Source organism: Hypomesus transpacificus, unplaced genomic scaffold (assembly GCF_021917145.1).
Source record: "Hypomesus transpacificus isolate Combined female unplaced genomic scaffold, fHypTra1 scaffold_152, whole genome shotgun sequence".
NCBI classification, from domain to species: domain Eukaryota; kingdom Metazoa; phylum Chordata; class Actinopteri; order Osmeriformes; family Osmeridae; genus Hypomesus; species Hypomesus transpacificus.
In genome coordinates, this window is record NW_025813719.1 from 467,391 (window position 1) to 482,007 (window position 14,617).

The 14,617-nt window shown below is 46.1% G+C and overlaps 7 non-coding genes across 7 annotated transcripts; 5 read left to right on the top strand and 2 right to left on the bottom strand.

Annotated features, from left to right (window-relative positions):
- Positions 1 to 2,266: 2,266 nt before the first annotated feature.
- Positions 2,267 to 2,340, bottom strand: trnai-aau. Its single transcript has one exon. It is a non-coding gene; the product is annotated as a tRNA-Ile (tRNA).
- Positions 2,341 to 3,602: 1,262 nt separating this feature from the next.
- trnai-aau lies at positions 3,603 to 3,676 on the bottom strand. Its single transcript has one exon. It is a non-coding gene; the product is annotated as a tRNA-Ile (tRNA).
- Positions 3,677 to 5,864: 2,188 nt separating this feature from the next.
- Positions 5,865 to 5,936, top strand: trnap-ugg. Its single transcript has one exon. It is a non-coding gene; the product is annotated as a tRNA-Pro (tRNA).
- Positions 5,937 to 6,304: 368 nt separating this feature from the next.
- trnap-ugg lies at positions 6,305 to 6,376 on the top strand. The gene has a single exon. It is a non-coding gene; the product is annotated as a tRNA-Pro (tRNA).
- Positions 6,377 to 6,744: 368 nt separating this feature from the next.
- On the top strand, positions 6,745 to 6,816 carry trnap-ugg. The gene has a single exon. It is a non-coding gene; the product is annotated as a tRNA-Pro (tRNA).
- Positions 6,817 to 11,596: 4,780 nt separating this feature from the next.
- trnap-ugg lies at positions 11,597 to 11,668 on the top strand. The gene has a single exon. It is a non-coding gene; the product is annotated as a tRNA-Pro (tRNA).
- Positions 11,669 to 12,036: 368 nt separating this feature from the next.
- trnap-ugg lies at positions 12,037 to 12,108 on the top strand. The gene has a single exon. It is a non-coding gene; the product is annotated as a tRNA-Pro (tRNA).
- The last annotated feature ends 2,509 nt before the right edge of the window (positions 12,109 to 14,617 follow it).

Here is a 14,617-nt window from a genome sequence, read left to right on the forward strand (position 1 = left end):
GCTCCTGGTCCAGCTCCCCGTGCCCACCAGAGGAGAGTGGAGGCCAACAAATGCTGGAGGTGTGGCCAGAACAGAACGGCAGAGACTGGCCACAGCCAGTATAAGGGGACTGTTTACTGCCCCTCTGCAGAGACTCTGTCCAGAGAGCAGTGGCTAGAGGAGCAAAAAAATAAATAATTCTTTGGGCCTTTGTATATAGTTTTCATTGTTTAGATATAGTTAATGCTTAGATTTCCCGTGTGTATATCGTTTTCATTGTTTAGATATAGTTTATGCTTAGATTTCCATTGTGTATATAGTTTTCATTGTGTAAATATTGTAATTTAGCATATCATTTGCCTGTATATATATATATATATAGTTTAAATTAGTTGTTGTTGTTCATATTTATATTTTTACAATTGTGGATAAATGTTTCTATTTATCAACTATTTGTTGGTCAGTCCGTCGTTATTTCCCAATCACTACTCTTTCTAACCAAATACGGCAAGTCTGCAAGAAGTAAGAGCAGCAAAAAGTGACTAACTTTACGCTTGCTTGCGCACATTGTTTTAAAATATTTAATATATGGATCATGCAAGTGTTGATATGGTAAGTGCAGAAACCAAAAAGACAGAGCTTCAGATAAGAGCACACAAAGCTCAGAAGCCACACAGTTTGAGAGATAGATAGATGGATGGATAGAGAGATAGATCTAATTAAAACTAACCAAAAACAGTACTCCTGTGTGGAGTGAATACAAATAAAGGCAAATAGTGTACAATAGATAACCCTATAAAATATAAATAATGCACTAGTGGATACAAATGGTTTTGAAATTACACTAAATTAGCAACGTATCTCCATCTATCTTATATTGTTACATTTTGATAACATACACACTTGGAGACTCAAGTGTGTGTGTTTATTAGAAATAGTCAAAGGTGCCGTAGGTGGGACGCGAACCGCGGACCTTCGGTTCCATTCTACGTCTTCCCCAAACACTGTAAAATTCATAATTTCGGGTGTTTTTTCGAATTGTCTTAAAACGTAACGGGTTAAACATGTTTAAACTATGAATGGGGACTTTCAACTTTCCCCTTTTCTCTCTTTTTCCTCTTCTTCTCCCTTTTTCCTCCTTTTTTCTCCCTTTTTCCTCCTTTTTTCTTCCCCCTCCCTTCTCCCCCTTCTTCCCCCCTCAAACAGGCGATTGTTCCCCAGCTTTAGCGGAAATGGTAGAGCGCTCGCTTAGCATGCGAGATCGATGCCCGCATTCTCCAATGCTTTTCGGCTTGTTTGTTGTTCAGTGGCTCGGCTAGTTGAATAAGACAGGTTTGTCTGCTGTCGCAATCCTCTCTGACTCTGCAGTGTTTTGGCGTGACCTTTTTGAAAATGACCCGTTGACCACTTCCTTGAATAGACGGTATTTTGCCAACACCACGGGTTTACCGAAACCGAGGATCAAACCAGGGACCTTGAGACCCTCAGCCTAACTCTCTCCCAACTGAACTATAGGCGTTCCAAACCCAGTCAGTAGCATTCCAAAGCCTTGCCACAGACTAAATAAAGCAATGGAAAAGATCTCCAAAAAGGGGTGGTTGGCCCGCATGGGGATCGAACCCACGACCTTGGCGTAATTAGCACCACGCTCTTGGCGTAATTAGCACCACGCTCTGACCAACTGAGCTAACGGGCCAGAGACACTCTCGCCAGCCGCGGACACTGTCTCCAGCCGCGGAAACGCAATGTCCTAGGCGCCACCTTGTGTCGGCGTGAAACGACCGGTCGTGTTTGGCCCACGCTGTAAGTCGTTTTTCCTCACTCTAAATTCAAGGGGATGTCAATAAAGCAATTCAACGGGAGCTACGAGTCTTGCAAGACTCCAACCTCCACTGATGAGCAAGGGGGAATTAGCTCAAATGGTAGAGCGCTCGCTTAGCATGCGAGATCGAAGCCCGCATTCTCCAATGCTTTTCGGCTTGTTTGTTGTTCAGTGGCTCGGCTAGTTGAATAAGACAGGTTTGTCCGCTGTCGCAATCCTCTCTGACTCTGCAGTGTTTTGGCGTGACCTTTTTGAAAATGACCAGTTGATCACTTCCTTGAGTAGACGGTATTTTGCCAACACCACGGATTTACTGAAACCGAGGCTCAAACCAGGGACCTTGAGACCCTCAGCCTAACTCTCTCCCAACTGAGCTATAGGCGTTCCAAACCCAGTGAGTAGCATTCCAAAGCCTTGCCACAGACTAAATAAAGCAATGGAAAAGATCTCCAAAAAAGGGGTGGTTGGCCCGTATGGGGATCGAACCCACGACCTCGGCGTTATTAGCGCCATGCTCTGACCAACTGAGCTAACGGGCCAGAGACACTTTTGCCAGCCGCGGACACTGTCTGCAGCCGCGGAAACGCAATGTCCTAGGCGCCACCTCGTGTCGGCGTGAAACGACCCGTCGTGTTTAGCCCACGCTGTAAGTCGTTTTTCCTCACTCTAAATTCAAGGGGATGTCAAGAAAGAAATTCAACGGGAGCTACGAGTCTTGCAAGACTCCAACGTCCACTGATGAGCAAGGGGGAATTAGCTCAAATGGTAGAGCGCTCGCTTAGCATGCGAGATCGATGCCCGCATTCTCCAATGCTTTTCAGTTGTTTGTTGTTCAGTGGCTCGGCTAGTTCAATAAGACAGGCTTGTCCGCTGTCGCAATCCTCTCTGACTCTGCAGTGTTTTGGCGTGACCTTTTTGAAAATGACCCGTTGACCACTTCCTTGAATAGACGGTATTTTGCCAACACCACGGGTTTACCGAAACCGAGGCTCAAACCAGGGACCTTGAGACCCTCAGCCTAACTCTCTCCCAACTGAGCCATATGCGTTCCAAACCCAGTCAGTAGCATTCAAAAGCCTTGCCACAGACTAAATAAAGCAATGGAAAAGATCTCCAAGAAGTGGTGATTGGCCCGCATGGGGATCGAACCCAGGACCTTGGCGTTATTAGCACCACGCTCTGACCAACTGAGCTAACGGGCCAGAGAAACTCTCGCCAGCCGCGGACACTGTCTCCAGCCGCGGAAACGCAATGTCCTAGGCGCCACCTCGTGTCGGCGTGAAACGACCGGTCGTGTTTGGCCCACGCTGTAAGTCGTTTTTCCTCACTCTAAATTCAAGGGGATGTCAATAAAGCAATTCAACGGGAGCTACGAGTCTTGCAAGACTCCAACCTCCACTGATGAGCAAGGGGGAATTAGCTCAAATGGTAGAGCGCTCGCTTAGCATGCGAGATCGATGCCCGCATTCTCCAATGCTTTTCGGCTTGTTTGTTGTTCAGTGGCTCGGCTAGTTCAATAAGACAGGTTTGTCCGGTTTGTCCGCTGTCGCAATCCTCTCTGACTCTGCAGTGTTTTGGCGTGACCTTTTTGAAAATGACCCGTTGACCACTTCCTTGAGTAGACGGTATTTCGCAAACACCACGGGTTTACCAAAACCGAGGATCAAACCAGGGACCTTGAGACCCTCAGACTAACTCTCTCCCAACTGAGCTATAGGCGTTCCAAACCCAGTTATTAGCATTCAAAAGCCTTGCCACAGACTAAATAAAGCAATGGAAAAGATCTCCAAAAAGGGGTGGTTGGCCCGTATGGGGATCGAACCCACGACCTTGGCGTTATTAGCACCACGCTCTGACCAACTGAGCTAACGGGCCAGAGAGTCCCGGGTTCAGATCCCGGACGAGCCCTTTAGAGTACGTTAACAATAAAAGGTACCTGGTGACGAGAGTTCCTGTTTAAATCCAAGATCAGTCCTTTACCCAACGTGGTTTGGGGTGATTTACTGGGAGAGTTGCTCTTTTTGTCTAAGCATGTTATGTGAAAACAAATCAGTCAACCAAAACACTGACAGAAACGTGGCTCGTGGTATGATTCACGCTTAGGGTGCGGAGGTCCTGTCTAACCATGTTTTGTGAAAACAAATTGATGAACCAAAACTGCAACCAAATCGTGGCTGGTTGGTCTAGGAGTATGATTCTCGCTTCGGGTGTGAGAGGTCCCGGGTTCAAATCACAGACAAGCCCTTTAGAGTACGTTGACAAAGGAAGGTACCTGGTGACGAGAGATCCTGTTTAAACCCAAGATCAGTCCTTTACCCAACGTGGTTTGGGGTGATTTACTGGGAGAGTTGCTCTTTTCGTCTAAACATGTTATGTGAAAAAAAATCAGTCAACCAAAACACTGACAGAAATGTGGCTCGTGGTATGATTCACACTTTTCAGTGCGGAGCTTCTGATTAACCATGTTTTGTGAAAACAAATTGATGAACCAAAACTGCAGCCAAATTGTGGCTCGTTGGTCTCGTGGTATGATTCACGCTTTTCAGTGCGGAGCTTCTGATTAACCATGTTTTGTGAAAACAAATTGATCAAGCAAAACAGTCACCAAAATGTGGCTCGTTGGTCTAGGGGTATGATTCTCGCTTTGGGTGCGAGAGGTCTTGGGTTCAAATCCAGGACGAGCCCTTTAGAGTACGTTGACAAAGGAAGGTACCTGGTGACGAGGGTTCCTGTTTAGATCCAAGAGCAGTCCTTTACCCAACGTGGTTTTGGGTGATTTACTGGGGAAGTTGCTCTTTTTGTCTAAGCATGTTATGTGAAAACAAATCAGTCAACCAAAACACTGACAGAAACGTGGCTCGTGGTATGATTCACGCTTTGGGTGCGGAGCTTCTGTCTAACCATGTTTTGTGAAAACAAATTGATGAACCAAAACAGCCACCAAAATGTGGCTCGTCGCTCTAGGGGTATGATTCTCGCTTTGGGTGCGAGAGGTCTCGGGTTCAAATCCCGGACGAGCCCTTTAGAGTACGTTGACAAAGGAAGGTACCTGGTGACGAGGGTTCCTGTTTAAAACCATCATCAGTCCTTTACCCAACGTGGTTTGGGGTGATTTACCGGGAGAGTTGCTCTTTTCGTCTAAGCATGTTATGTGAAAACAAATCAGTCAACCAAAACACTAACAGAAACGTGGCTCGTGGTTTGATTTACGCTTTTCAGTGAGGAGCTTCTGATTAACCATGTTTTGTGAAAATAAATTGATGAACCAAAACAGCCACCAAAATGTGGCTTGTTGGTCGCGGGGTATGATTCTCGCTTTGGGTGCGAGAGCTCCTAGGTTCAAATCCCGGACGAGCCCTTTAGAGTACGTTGACAAAGGAAGGTACCTGGTGACGAGAGATCATGTTTAAATCCAAGATCAGTCCTTTACCCAACGTGGTTTGGGGTGATTTACTGGGGAAGTTGCTCTTTTTGTCTAAGCATGTTATGTGAAAACAAATCAGACAACCAAAACACTGACAGAAACGTGGCTCGTGGTATGATTCACGTTTTGGGTGCGGAGCTTCTGTCTAACCATGTTTTGTGAAAACAAATTGATGAACCAAAACAGCCACCAAAATGTGTCTCGTTGGTCTAGGGGTATGATTCTCTCTTTGGGTGCGAGAGGTCTCGGGTTCAAATCCCGGACGAGCCCTTTAGAGTAAATTGACAAAGGAAGGTACCTGGTGACGAGGGTACCTCTTTAAATCCATGATCAGTCCTTTACCCAACGTGGTTTGGGGTGATTTACCGGGAGAGTTGCTCTTTTCGTCTAAGCATGTTATGTGAAAACAAATCAGTCAACCAAAACACTAACAGAAACGTGGCTCGTGGTTTGATTCACGCTTTTCAGTGCGGAGCTTCTGATTAACCATGTTTTGTGAAAATAAATTGATGAACCAAAACAGCCACCAAAATGTGGCTCGTTGGTCTCGTGGTATGATTCACGCTTTTCAGTGCGGAGCTTCTGATTAACCATGTTTTGTGAAAACAAATTGATCAAGCAAAACAGTCACCAAAATGTGGCTCGTTGGTCTAGGGGTATGATTCTCGCTTTGGGTGCGAGTGGTCTCGGGTTCAAATCCCGGACGAGCCCTTTTGAGTACGTTGACAAATTAAGGTACCTGGTGACGAGGGTTCCTGTTTAAATCCATGATCAGTCCTTTACCCAACGTGGTTTGGGGTGATTTACCGGGAGAGTTGCTCTTTTCGTCTAAGCATGTTATGTGAAAACAAATCAGTCAACCAAAACACTGACAGAAACGTGGCTCGTGGTATGATTCACGCTTAGGGTGCGGAGCTTCTGTCTAACCATGTTTTGTGAAAACAAATTGATGAACCAAAACTGCAGCCAAATTGTGGCTCGTTGGTCTCGTGGTATGATTCACGCTTTTCAGTGCGGAGCTTCTGATTAACCATGTTTTGTGAAAACAAATTGATCAAGCAAAACAGTCACCAAAATGTGGCTCGTTGGTCTAGGGGTATGATTCTCGCTTTGGGTGCGAGAGGTCTCGGGTTCAAATCCCGGACGAGCCCTTTAGAGTACGTTGACAAAGGAAGGTACCTGGTGACGAGGGTTCCTGTTTAAATCCATGATCAGTCCTTTACCCAACGTGGTTTGGGGTGATTTACCGGGAGAGTTGCTCTTTTCGTCTAAGCATGTTATGTGAAAACAAATCAGTCAACCAAAACACTGACAGAAACGTGGCTCGTGGTATGATTCACGCTTAGGGTGCGGAGCTTCTGTCTAACCATGTTTTGTGAAAACAAATTGATGAACCAAAACTGCAGCCAAATTGTGGCTCGTTGGTCTCGTGGTATGATTCACGCTTTTCAGTGCGGAGCTTCTGATTAACCATGTTTTGTGAAAACAAATTGATCAAGCAAAACAGTCACCAAAATGTGGCTCGTTGGTCTAGGGGTATGATTCTCGCTTTGGGTGCGAGAGGTCTCGGGTTCAAATCCCGGACGAGCCCTTTAGAGTACGTTGACAAAGGAAGGTACCTGGTGACGAGGGTTCCTGTTTAAATCCATGATCAGTCCTTTACCCAACGTGGTTTGGGGTGATTTACCGGGAGAGTTGCTCTTTTCGTCTAAGCATGTTATGTGAAAACAAATCAGTCAACCAAAACACTAACAGAAACGTGGCTCGTGGTTTGATTTACGCTTTTCAGTGAGCAGCTTCTGATTAACAATGTTTTGTGAAAACAAATTGATGAACCAAAACTGCAACCAAATCGTGGCTGGTTGGTCTAGGAGTATGATTCTCGCTTCGGGTGTGAGAGGTCCCGGGTTCAAATCACAGACAAGCCCTTTAGAGTACGTTGACAAAGGAAGGTACCTGGTGACGAGAGATCCTGTTTAAATCCAAGATCAGTCCTTTACCCAACGTGGTTTGGGGTGATTTACTGGGGAAGTTGCTCTTTTTGTCTAAGCATGTTATGTGAAAACAAATCAGTCAACCAAAACACTGACAGAAACGTGGATCGTGGTATGATTCACGCTTTTCAGTGCGGAGTTCCTGATTAACCATGTTTTGTGAAAATAAATTGATGAACCAAAACAGCCACCAAAATGTGTCTCGTTGCTCTAGGGGTATCATTCTCGCTTCGGGTGCGAGAGGTCCCGGGTTCAAATCCCAGACAAGCCCTTTAGAGTACGTTGACAAAGGAAGGTACCTGGTGATGAAGGTTCCTGTTCAAATACAAGATCAGTCCTTTACCCAACGTGGTTTGGGGTGATTTATTGGGGAAGTTGCTCTTTTCGTCTAACATGTTATGTGAAAACAAATCAGTCAACCAAAACACTGACAGAAACCTTGCTCGTGGTATGATTCACGCTTAGGGTGCGGAGCTTCTGTCTAACCATGTTTTGTGAAAACAAATTGATCAAGCAAAACTGCCACCAAAATGTGGCTCGTTGGTCTAGGGGTATCATTCTCGCTATGGGTGAGAGAGGTCCTGGGTTCAAATTCCGGACGAGCCCTTTAGAGTACGTTGACAAAGGAAGGTACCTGGTGACGAGGGTTCCTGTTTAAATCCATGATCAGTCCTTTACCCAACGTGGTTTGGGGTGATTTACCGGGAGAGTTGCTCTTTTCGTCTAAGCATGTTATGTGAAAACAAATCAGTCAACCAAAACACTGACAGAAACGTGGCTCGTGGTATGATTCACGCTTAGGGTGCGGAGCTTCTGTCTAACCATGTTTTGTGAAAACAAATTGATGAACCAAAACTGCAGCCAAATTGTGGCTCGTTGGTCTCGTGGTATGATTCACGCTTTTCAGTGCGGAGCTTCTGATTAACCATGTTTTGTGAAAACAAATTGATCAAGCAAAACAGTCACCAAAATGTGGCTCGTTGGACTAGGGGTATGATTCTCGCTTTGGGTGCGAGAGGTCTCGGGTTCAAATCCCGGACGAGCCCTTTAGAGTACGTTGACAAAGGAAGGTACCTGGTGACGAGGGTTCCTGTTTAAATCCATGATCAGTCCTTTACCCAACGTGGTTTGGGGTGATTTCCCGGGAGAATTGCTCTTTTCGTCTAAGCATGTTAGTTCAAGTCTTTTATTTGTCAGGTGCACAGAGCAACACAAGGTTAGACTGGGCACTGAAATTCTTAAGACAAGACAACGCAAGCACTTGGCATAACATAACATATAAGTACACAGAACAAATTTACATCTATGCTGAGCTTAGATAAGTGAACTTCCTAAATATACAGTTAGCAATAAATAAACGACTATACTAACCCTAACACTAAAACTTCCTAAATTACAGATAACAATAAATAGTACGCTATACTAACCCTAATACACAAAAAAAAAAAAAAAAAAAAAAACCTGTTACAACCCTATAAACTAATCTAACCTAAATGGAGTACAGTGCAGTAGTGCAAATTTACAGATCAGTGACTTTGTCAATGACCAAACAGGAGCCTGGTGGCGAGGTACAGTAGTGCAATGTTACTGAAAGAGCAACCAGTAGCTGAAAGTGACAGTGTATAAGTGACTAGTGTGCAGTAAAAATGTCCATATCAGTGTCCATTGAGAAGCCTGATGACCCTTGGGTAGAAACTGTTGTCCAGTCTGCGTGTGCGCGACCGGATGCTGCGGTAACGCCTGCCAGAAGGCAACGGGGTAAAGAGACTGAAGGATGGGTGGGAACAGTCTCTTAGAATCCTGCTGGCTTTCCTAAGGCAACGTGTGTGGTAGGTGTCCTGTAGGGCTGGGAGCTTCCTGCCGATGATGAACTCAGCAGAACGGACCACACTTCGTAGGGCCTTGCGGTCCCGGTCTGTGCAGCTCCCATACCACACTGTGATACAACCAGTCAGAATGCTTTCTATAGTGCATCTGTAAAAGTTAGTAAGGATGACTGAGTCCATACCAAACTTCTTCAGTCTCCTCAGGAAGAAGAGGCGCTTACGGGCCGTTTTGACCACCTTGTCCGTGTGAACAGACCAGGTGAGGTCATTGCTGATGTTCACCCCGAGGAACTTGAAGCAGCTGACCTTCTCCACTTCCGATCCATTGATGAATAGGGGTGCATGCTCCTCCTCCTGCCGCCTCCTAAAGTCCACAATCATCTCCTTGGTCTTGCTGATGTTAAGAGAGAGGTTGTTGTCCTGACACCATGATGTCAGGGTGTCAACCTCCTCTCTGTAGGCTGACTCGTCACTGTCAGAGATGAGGCCCACGATGGTTGTGTCGTCAGCAAACTTAACGAGGAGGTTGGAGCTGTGCGTAGCCGCACAGTCGTGGGTGAACAAGGAGAACAGGAGAGGGCTGAGCACACAGCCCTGGGGGGTGCCTGTGTTGGTGATCAGTACAGATGAAGTGCGGTCACCGATTCTCACCACCTGTGGCCTCCCCGTCAGGAAGTGGAAGATCCACTTGCAGAGGGAGGTGCTTAGTCCCAGGTCCACAAGCTTGGAGACCAGTCTGGAGGGGATGATGGTGTTGAATGCAGAGCTGTAGTCAATGAACAGCATCCTCACATATGTATTCCCCTTGTCCAGGTGGGAGAGAGCGGTGTGCATGGTCAGAGCGATGGCATCGTCTGTAGACCTATTGGACCGGTATGCAAACTGCATAGGGTCCAGTGTGGGGGGCAGCGAGGAGCAGATGAATGATTTGACTAGCCGCTCGAAGCACTTCATGATGATAGAGGTCAGTGCTATTGGGCGATAGTCATTCAGACATGTGACCTTGGTGTTCTTGGGCACAGGGATGATGGTGGTCCTCTTGAAGCAGGTGGGGAGTACAGACAGGTTAAGGGAGAGGTTGAAGATGTCACTGAAGACCCCTGCCAGCTGGTCAGCGCAGCCCCTAAGGGCCCTACCTGATATGCCGTCTGGGCCAGGTGCCTTGCGAGGGTTGATCTTCTTAAAGCATAGCCTCACCTCAGCTACAGTTAGTGTAGGCACACCACTGGCTTGGCCTTCAGGTAGCTCCACTGCAGGGGGTTCACTGTCCCTCTCAAAGCGAGCGTAGAAGGAGTTCAGCTCGTCTGGCAGTAGGACAGAAGACTGGGTCTCATTGTAGCCTCTCCCTTTGTATTCTGTAATGGCTTTAAGTCCACTCCACATGCGCCTGGGGTCAGAGCCATGGTAGCTGGACTCCACCTTGGTCCTGTAGGCCCTTTTCGCTGCTTTGATGGCCTTCAGAAGGTCGTATCTGGCCTTCCTGTACTCATCAGGGTCCCCAGAATTAAAGGCGACAGTACGGGCTCTCAGCTTGGCCCGGACCGCGGCATCAACCCAGGGCTTCTGATTTGGGAAAGACCGGACAACCTTCTTGGGGACAACGTCATCAATGCAGTGCTGGATGTAGCTGGAGACAGTGTCTGAGTATTCGTTAATGTCCCCATCTGCTGCGTCCCTGAACATCAGCCAGTCAGTGGTGTCAAAGCAGTCCTGGAGGGTCGCCACACACTCGTCACTCCATAGGTGAAAACAAATCAGTCAACCAAAACACTAACAGAAACGTGGCTCGTGGTTTGATTTACGCTTTTCAGTGAGGAGCTTCTGATTAACAATGTTTTGTGAAAATAAATTGATGAACCAAAACAGCCACCAAAATGTGGCTTGTTGGTCGCGGGGTATGATTCTCGCTTTGGGTGCGAGAGGTCCTAGGTTCAAATCCCGGACGAGCCCTTTAGAGTACGTTGACAAAGGAAGGTACCTGGTGACGAGAGATCCTGTTTAAATCCAAGATCAGTCCTTTACCCAACGTGGTTTGGGGTGATTTACTGGGGAAGTTGCTCTTTTTGTCTAAGCATGTTATGTGAAAACAAATCAGTCAACCAAAACACTGACAGAAACGTGGCTTGTGGTATGATTCACGCTTTGTGTGCGGAGCTTCTGTCTAACCATGTTTTGTGAAAACAAATTGATGAACCAAAACAGCCACCAAAATGTGTCTCGTTGCTCTAGGGGTATGATTCTCGCTTCGGGTGCGAGATATCCCGGGTTCACATCCCGGACGAGCCCTTTTGAGTACGTTGACAAAGGAAGGTACCTGGTGACGAGGGTTTCTGTTTTAATCCAAGATCAGTCCTTTACCCAACGTGGTTTGGGGTGATTTACTGGGAGAGTTGCTCTTTTCGTCTAAACATGTTATGTGAAAACAAAAAAGTCAACCAAAACACTAAAAAAAACGTGGCTTGTGGTTTGATTCACGCTTTTCAGTGCGGAGCTTCTGATTAACCATGTTTTGTGAAAGTAAATTGATGGACCAAAACAGCCACCAAAATGTGGCTCGTTGGTCTCGGGGTATGATTCTCGCTTTGGGTGCGAGAGGTCCCGGGTTCAAATCCCGGACGAGCCCTTTAGAGTACGTTGACAAAGGAAGGTACCTGGTGACGAGAGATCCTGTTTAAACCCAAGATCAGTCCTTTACCCAACGTGGTTTGGGGTGATTTACTGGGAGAGTTGCTCTTTTCGTCTAAGCATGTTATGTGAAAACAAATCAGTCAAGCGAAACACTGACAGAAACGTGGCTCGTGGTATGATTCACGCTTAGGATGCAGAGCTTTTGTCTAACCATGTTTTGTGAAAACAAATTGATGAACCAAAACTGCAGCCAAATTGTGGCTTGTTGGTCTCGTGGTATGATTCACGCTTTTCAGTGCGGAGCTTCTGATTAACCATGTTTTGTGAAAACAAATTGATCAAGCAAAACAGCCACCAAAATGTGGCTCGTTGGTCTAGGGGTATGATTTTCGCTTTGGGTGCGAGAGGTCTCGGGTTCAAATCCCGGACGAGCCCTTTAGAGTACGTTGACAAAAGAAGGTACCTGGTGACGAGGGTTCCTGTTTAAATACAAAATCAGTCCTTTACCCAACGTGGTTTGGGGTGATTTACTGGGAGAGTTGCTCTTTTTGTCTACGCATGTTATGTGAAAACAAATCAGTCAACCAAAACACTGACAGAAACGTGGCTCGTGGTATGATTCACGCTTTTCAGTGCGGAGTTCCTGATTAACCATGTTTTGTGAAAATAAATTGATGAACCAAAACAGCCACCAAAATGTGGCTCGTTGGTCTCGGGGTATGATTCTTGCTTTGGGTGCGAGAGGTCCTGTGTTCAAATCCCGGACAAACCCTTTAGAGTACGTTGACAAAAGAAGGTACCAGGTGACGAGAGATCCTGTTTAAATCCAAGATCAGTCCTTTACCCAACTTGGTTTGGGGTGATTTACTGGGAGAGTTGCTCTTTTCGTCTAAACATATTATTTGAAAATAAAACAGTCAACCAAAACACTGACAGAAACGTGGCTTGTGGTATGATTCACGCTTAGGGTGCGGAGCTTCTGTCTAACCATGTTTTGTGAAAACAAATTGATCAAGCAAAACAGCCACCAAATTGTGGCTCGTTGGTCTCGTGGTATGATTCACGCTTTTCAGTGCGGAGCTTCTGATTAACCATGTTTTGTGAAAACAAATTGATCAAGCAAAACAGCCACCAAATTGTGGCTCGTTGCTCTAGTGGTATGATTCTCGCTTTGGGTGCGAGATATCCCGGGTTCACATCCCGGACGAGCCCTTTTGAGTACGTTGACAAAGGAAGGTACCTGGTGACGAGGGTTTCTGTTTAAATCCAAGATCAGTCCTTTACCCAACGTGGTTTGGGGTGATTTACTGGGAGAGTTGCTCTTTTTGTCTAAGCATGTTATGTGAAAACAAATCAGTCAACCAAAACACTGACGAAAACATGGCTTGTGGTATGATTCACGCTTAGGGTGCGGAGCTTCTGTCTAAATATGTTTTGTGAAAACAAATTGATGAACCAAACCTGCAATCAGATCGTGGCTCGTTGGTCTAGGGTATGATTCTCGCTTCGGGTGCGAGAGGTCCCGGGTATAAATCCCGGACAAGCCCTTTAGAGTACGTTGACAAAGGAAGGTACCTGGTGACGTGGGTTCCTGTTCAAATACACAATCAGTCCTTTACCCAATGTGGTTTGGGGTGATTTACTGGGGAAGTTGCTCTTTTAGTCTAAAAATGTTATGTGAAAACAAATCAGTCAACCAAAACACTGACAGAAACGTGGCTCGTGGTATGATTCAGGCTTTTCAGTGCGGAGTTCCTGATTAACCATGTTTTGTGAAAATAAATTGATGAACCAAAACAGCCACCAAAATGTGGCTTGTTGGTCTCGGGGTATGATTCTCGCTTTGGGTAAGAGAGGTCCTGGGTTCAAATCCCGGAGGAGCCCTTTAGAGTACGTTGACAAAGGAAGGTACCTGGTGACGAGAGATCCTGTTTCAATCCAAGATCAGTCCTTTAGCCAACGTGTTTTGGGGTGATTTACTGGGGAAGTTGCTCTTTTCGTCTAAACATGTTATTTGAAAACAAATCAGTCAACCAAAACACTGACAGAAACGTGGCTCGTGGTATGATTCACGCTTTTCAGTGCGGAGTTCCTGATTAACCATGTTTTGTGAAAATAAATTGATGAACCAAAACAGCCACCAAAATGTGGCTCGTTGGTCTCGGGGTATGATTCTCGCTTTGGGTGCGAGAGGTCCTGTGTTCAAATCCCGGACGAGCCCTTTAGAGTACGTTGACAAAGGAAGGTACCTGGTGATGAGGGTTCCTGTTCAAATACACGATCAGTCCTTTACCCAATGTGGTTTGGGGTGATTTACTGGGGAAGTTGCTCTTTTAGTCTAAAAATGTTATGTGAAAACAAATCAGTCAACCAAAACACTGACAGAAACGTGGCTCGTGGTATGATTCAGGCTTTTCAGTGCGGAGTTCCTGATTAACCATGTTTTGTGAAAATAAATTGATGAACCAAAACAGCCACCAAAATGTGGCTCGTTGGTCTCGGGGTATGATTCTCGCTTAGGGTAAGAGAGGTCCTGTGTTCAAATCCCGGAGGAGCCCTTTAGAGTACGTTGACAAAGGAAGGTACCTGGTGACGAGAGATCCTGTTTCAATCCAAGATCAGTCCTTTACCCAACGTGGTTTGGGGTGATTTACTGGGGAAGTTGCTCTTTTCGTCTAAACATGTTATTTGAAAACAAATCAGTCAACCAAAACACTGACAGAAACGTGGCTCGTGGTATGATTCACGCTTTTCAGTGCGGAGTTCCTGATTAACCATGTTTTGTGAAAATAAATGATGAACCAAAACAGCCACCAAAATATGGCTCGTTGGTCTTGGGGTATGATTCGCGCTTTGGGTGCGAGAGGTCCTGTGTTCAAATCCCGGACGAGCCCTTTAGAGTACGTTGACAAAAGAAGGTACCAGGTGACGAGAGATCCTGTTT